Source organism: Aptenodytes patagonicus, chromosome 2 (assembly GCF_965638725.1).
Source record: "Aptenodytes patagonicus chromosome 2, bAptPat1.pri.cur, whole genome shotgun sequence".
NCBI classification, from domain to species: Eukaryota; Metazoa; Chordata; class Aves; order Sphenisciformes; family Spheniscidae; genus Aptenodytes; species Aptenodytes patagonicus.
This window is the reverse complement of record NC_134950.1, coordinates 99,403,605-99,410,187: the sequence shown is the minus strand read 5'-3', so window position 1 is coordinate 99,410,187 and position 6,583 is coordinate 99,403,605.

Sequence of the window (6,583 nt, the reverse complement as noted above, 5' to 3'; positions counted from 1 at the left end):
TTGGATGACTTCAGTTAGCAGAAGCACTCCAAAAACTGTTTAGCCTGGTTGAAAATAAACCAAAAAATGCACAGCTTGTAAATTCAGAAATCTGAAGTCTTTTTTATATTATTAACGTACTTGAAACCTGTACTCAGAAGCTGACAAAGTTAAACATAAAGGAATGACTATCTTACTGATCCAAAAAGGAGTTCACTTTAAACACAAAGGACTGCCAAATGCTGAAGTCCTTCCTTCCCCCTCATTTCATTGGGCGATAATACACTATTATAAAATAAATAAAAATAGCATGAACAAACTTCTCTGCTGTGTTTGTTAATACTATACCATAGCATACTTCTCAATCAGGATATAAATTGTCAGATACAGAAGGCAATGTAAGTGCTGTTATTTCTATTGTGATAGTGGCAAAAAGTTTCAATAAAGACTGGGATTCCACATAAAAAAAAAAATTGAAAAAAGCCCCTTCTGCATTCAGTCACCTAGCATACATCTTTCTACTCCAAAATAGGGCTGAGTTCTTTTTTTATTTTTTTAAATGTATGTATGTTCTACAACACTGCATCCACAAATCACCATGTTTGTCTGAGAACAGTCTGCCGAAACGATCACCCAGTCTGGAAAACACCGAGCAGAAAAAATGATGATCATCAAGTCCAAGTCACACTAACTGAATGGCTCAAATACCTATTTTTAAGAGGCCTTCTGGGAGGTGGAGTCAGGATTGAAGTCATAAATCTTAAATATGAAAATGAGTGGCTCAGCTCTGGGCGTATGCCATCACTGATTATGTGACTGTTTAGGCAGGTAGGTGAAAGTATGGGACTTTGGGGTTTGGCTTTGTTTTTTTTTCTTCAGTGCTTCTACCAGGAATTTCAGGCACTTTCGTTCTCCACTGTAACAGCTGGCGGAGTTGAAGTTCACTACAGGATGGTTTGGAATCTTTCCCGTGGGAGATGAGGTCCTGCAAAATAGCTCTACTTCCAGTGGGAACTGCTAAGTTTCTCTCTCAGTTGACAGATTTTAATGTTATTTTAACTGATCTCATTGCTCATAAGGCTGAGCTTCCTTAGGCCTGCCAGTCAAGGCGTTAGTTGACCAGGATCCTCTCTGCCTGCAAAGAAGTTACTCTGACTGCCAAACACATGGTTAGCCCTTTGGAAAGATTTAAAGGCAAGACCCTGTCTTGGCACTGAAGTGTTTCTTCCTCAAGTATCTCCTATCTGAAACAGGAATCTCGAAGTTCTGGAGGTGGGAGGAATGAGATATACAAGTCTATAACTCACATTAAAAAACCCACAACCACGCACCACCACCCACACACACCATGTTTTTTAGGTTTGGGATTTTTTTTTTTTTATGGTGGTGTTCCCTCCCCCCCCATCTAAATGGGCAATCTGTTTAACATAACACAAACTAATCACTATTGCTATCTACAGAATGGCAGAAAAGCAGGCTAACATTAAAAAGGGGGTTCTTTATTACGATAGGATGCAATAACAAGCTGAAGGGTGATTAGATCTATTCTATTTCCCCATCCTAGAGCTAGGGAGAAGAAAACTGCAAGAAAAGCTTTGTACACCAGTTATTCTGGTAGACACACCTAGCCAGAGATGCCAACTTGGTAAAGTTGAGTACATAAGACTCAAGAAGGGAATTCATTAAAACAAAAGTGTTCAAAGAACAGTAGGAGAAAGTGGACAACCGAGCTGTAGCTTGAAAATTTCTTTTTAGTTTCTAGACTTTTGTCTTTTTGTTCACAATGTTTTCCTGTGCAGCAAAATGGCCAAGAGTATCTACACAGAACTGAAGAACTAGAATTTGAGTTTTGTTCACATTTGAAAACCTCTGAAATCTAGGCTTTAAAAACCATGTTTCATATTTAGAACCAGAGGAACCTGACCAATTAGAAAGCCAAAGGGGACTTCACTTTCCAAAACACACAATGGAATGATAGCAAGTTTTAATGCAACGATCATGCACTGACAGAGGTGAGCCTGAAGTTGCGCTATGCAAGTCTGAGTCCCAGCTTGCACTAGCAAATACAGAAGACAAAACCATCACATTTAGTAAATTCCTGAAAAATTCCCGGTTTATCACCGGATGCCTGTAAAAGGTGCTGAGTTAGAGCTGCACTGCATAGAAAGAAAGAAGGTGGGCCAAAGAAAGCACCCACTGTAACAAGTCAAATAGAAGTAAAGTCTCAAGGAGAGATTCCCTTCTGTCCCAGTTTGTTGCCCCCTCTCACTTTTACTGTTTCTTTACTACCTGTCACCAGGCAAAAGTTTTTTGCCCTGGATTCCCAAACCAACACACTACCGCTCTATTCCTTTAGCAGAAGAAATGCGTTTTTTTTTTAAATAGTCAGGTAAAAACTAATTTAACATTTAAGTGTTAAATGTGTTAACATTTAAGTGTTAAAGTGCTCTGGATTTTCTCATCTGCTCCTGTAGTTTTTATTTTGACTTTTAGAAGTATTCATGTTATATACCACAGTGCTAAGCACACTACCAGCCATAAATAATGCCTTGAGTACTGGACATCATAAGCAAAGATAAAGTTGAGAGGAAAAAGATGAAGATGAACAGTTTGTTTGCCCTAAGCCTTTAAATGCTAAGGCTTTTTTACCTTTGTAGACATAATATTCAGAAGCAGCATTTAAAACAGAACTGAAGGTGAGGATTATTGCTTTGGTCATTATCTGGAAGCGCAGTGTCGCAGGAAAGGGGGAGAGAAGGGAGGAAGAAGCAGCATGCACAGGCCAAGATCACCATCTAGTGACAGAACTTTTGCTTTGCAGGCGGTTTACTCGAATATTAGACAAGTTATTGTGCCAGAGAAACAAACCATCCAATCCTTTTACAAAAAGAATCCTCTAGTGTAAAGATTATATATTCCTTCAGGATTAGGAAAAAATTGAGAGCATATGATCTGGTAAGGTACTTAATACTTTGTTGGTTCTTTTTGCTTGTTTTAAAAACCATCAAGAAAAAAAATATTTTCTTGCATTTGTGGAAGATTAATTTGGCAAAGCACCCATTCTAATATTCCCTAAACTAACAATTTAGATAACTAATAAGTTAAATATTGTTTGAACCTGAACAGTTTTTAAATTAGTTATTTTGGCATTACTCAGCAGAGGCAGGAGTTTTCTGCACTGGTGGGACACTGAAAAACACAGAATAAGAACTCTATGAAAGAAGCAGCATCCCTCCTACATGAGGGCAACAGCCCTGGATGTGTACCTTCATGCAGCACCTGACTGTGAAGGAGTGCCGGGTGAAATATGAAGATTCCCTAGAATCTGCCTTTAACTCTTCCAGCAGAATACATTATTCTTTTCTTTTGTATCTCACCACTTTCTTTCCCTCCCTGGACAGCACTACCATCATTCAAAATGGTAAACTTGAGGCATGATCTTTGATGTTGATATCTACATTTTTATGTTCAGAATAATAAATCTCTCCTACAGAGAGGACAAGTGTGTTGAAAACTAGCCTTTCAGATGAAGCTCATGCCGTCTTCCCTCTTGTTGTTCCAGAACCTTTTTTCCCCAGCCCTGAGAAATATACTTTTCTTTGCTCCCTCCCTTTCACACACTACAAAGATCCTTGCCATAACCCAGTGCATCCTAGGTCTTGGCCACCCCATCTCTTGCTCGGCTTCTCCATCCCATCTAAGTTCCACGCTTTTGTTTTGAGGTATTCCGTAGCTTGTGCCACTCAAGCATCTTATACATTATCAAGGTATTTTCACCCACATCCAATGGGCCTGTCATGTCACTATCCAGCATTAACTTCTGAAACACTGGTATGCTTTATCCCTAATCGTTCAAGTTACTCAGCTTTGTGATAACGGGATTAATTATGGCTTCTAAAAAAATAATTATTTAAACCCTATCATTTTGGCATGCTGAACAGTGCTGTATGTTACCTTGTACTTCCCATCCTGTCTTTAGATGACTGTTTTCTACTGTCTTACACGTAGTTATAGTCTATTTGGGGCAGGTCATGTGCATGCATGCTAGCACAACAGGGGAACAGTCAGAGACTAAAGCTCTGGGCTACTCAGTCGTAGGAACAGGGCTGCATGCCTCTCCCAGGTAGTGTCTGAACAAAAAATGAAGCAATGGCTCATGCTGAATAGTTAGTGGACAACAAATAACATCTAAATCCTGCAATGAGGGAGGGTACTAGGAAATGTGCTAAAAGCAGAAGGTACACCCAGTAAGCTTTTGAAATAGAAAGGCATGCATTAGCTGCAACTGCTACAGCACTGAAGAAAGAACAAATAGTGCAGAGGCATTAGAAACACTCTTCTTTAAGGCAGTGTTTTTGTTTTGTTTTGTTTTTTTTTAAATAGCACCAGGGACAGTTTAGACAGCTCTAAAGTAAAAATGCAACCACCGTACAAAGGTACTGCTCAGTTAGGCGCTGTGCAAAGGGATAGCTTCATCTGTTTTTGGAATAGTCACATTAAAATACACTACATCTTAAATAGGAAGCTGTATGCTCCGACGACTGATTACTCTGGCTCCCCTTCTACTGATAAAATTTTAAGCTGCTGTTCTACAACAATATTTGTATTCAGCTTTCAACAATTTTAAAAACCCTGCTACTGCCAATATCTATCATGCCTGGAATGTCGGCAATCAGTGTTGTTCCATAATCCATTAACGCATTTGGGCTGATACATGCCATAATTAATTTGGACAAAAGGAACATATTTGAAATAAAAATCAGGTCTTCATGCTCTCTGAATAATTTAAAAATGTATCCTATTTTAACAGTTGAACAAGCTCCACCTACACCATGCTTCTGTGCCCAAGTTTACTAGAAATACTTAAAAAAGAGGAAGAAACAGGTATTATTTTAAAAAGAAAAGGTAAAAACAATTTACACAAGTATAGCCAGTATGAGAAGTTCAACTAAACATGGACATACATATAAAATTCTGTATTATACTTCTATATTTTTATCTACATATATGTATGTAGACATGTTATATATTTTATAATATATAAAACATATTAACATGGAGTTTTATTCTGGTAACATCCACCTCACCAGGCTAATAAGTTTTGGTATTGAAGAGACGAAACTATTTCTCGTGTGTCAGAAAGAGTGAAACTGAATTAAAAACCTTTCCGTGAAGTAATGTAAGATGCAATAGCTTAACACCATTCCCCAACACTAAGCTTCTCAGAAAGCAAGAAAGTCTGTTCTTCAGGAGAAAGTGTCTTAAAATAAACACATCTTATTTTTCAAGAAGGAAAACAAATGCCCAAACTAGTTCTGAATGAGCCATTTTGGCATACTAGAAATGGCATTTGGACATCATTCTTCCCAGAGAGAGGGCTCCAGTTTGGGAGTGGAGATGACTTACCTCGGAGCAGCTCTAGCGCTTTTGGCTCCTGCTGTCTCCCCTGGTTCCCGACGTGGACACAGCTCAGTTTTCCACAGATGTTCCTGCAGCAGCGGAGGGCAGGCAGGCAGCACTGCGGCAGTAAGGCATCCCTGCTGCGGTCAGAGGCGGACCCCAAAGGTACCCAGCTGTTCTGCAGAGGCAGTTAGCCCATGCAGGGTACAAAATTAAGAGTAGCTACTTGCTTCTGGCAGTTACTCTGAAAGCTTATGCTTTTGCACAATATTGCATTGTACCTTACACAAGTTCCTCCAGAATTTATAATCAGAAGATTCAGGTGTTTTGAATCTTTTCCTCCAGATCAATTTCCCTTCTTGTGCCTCCACCACTTGCAACAGAAGCTTGCCTTGAAAGCAACTTTAACTTACAAATTGAAAAAACCAACCAAACAAAAAACCCCCAAATGCACCCAACAAAAAAAAAAAAAACACCAAACAAAAAAAACACACCACTACTTTGAGATAGAGCAACCTGGTTTTATAGCCTCTGAAGCCCCTTAAGCTCTTCATGAGAAATTAGCTATTATGTTGCCATCTCTAAAAGCAATACTTTCAGTCTGCATGGAAGAGATACTGGTGAATGTTCTCAGACTGATTTAGTAAAATATAAAGCAAATAAATCTGTACCTTTTATTTTAAATAAGCAATACAAAGCTTAAATTTTACGTTGTCAAATTGGCACCTCCAACAGGTAACAACTAATGTACTCATGGTGAATTACACTTCCTTACAGACAAAGCACACATGACAAAAGCAGGAATAAATAGCATCTATACACCTCAGCAGGTCAAGAAAAAAATAAAATAAACTAGCTAAGACTTTTACATCATGTTGACTCAGCGTATTTTTCCCCAAACAGTATTCCATTGTGAGCTAGCTTAATCTGATGAACTAAATCAATCTGGTTTTCATTTCTACAACCAATTTGTTTTCTAAACTATGCATATCCAGTTGCATAAACAATTCCTTACTATAACCACAAAAGCAGGTGCCTCAGTTTCTGTTGTAACTAGCCATTTACATATGTTTCATTTGCTCAGGCATTTTTTTCCCCCGCATGCTAGAATTTAACTACCAGAAACAGAGACCATAGGTATTAAAATAATGTGTGAAAAAAATGGAGAAATAAGTCTCGCCCACAAGACACTTTAGTCTTGTGC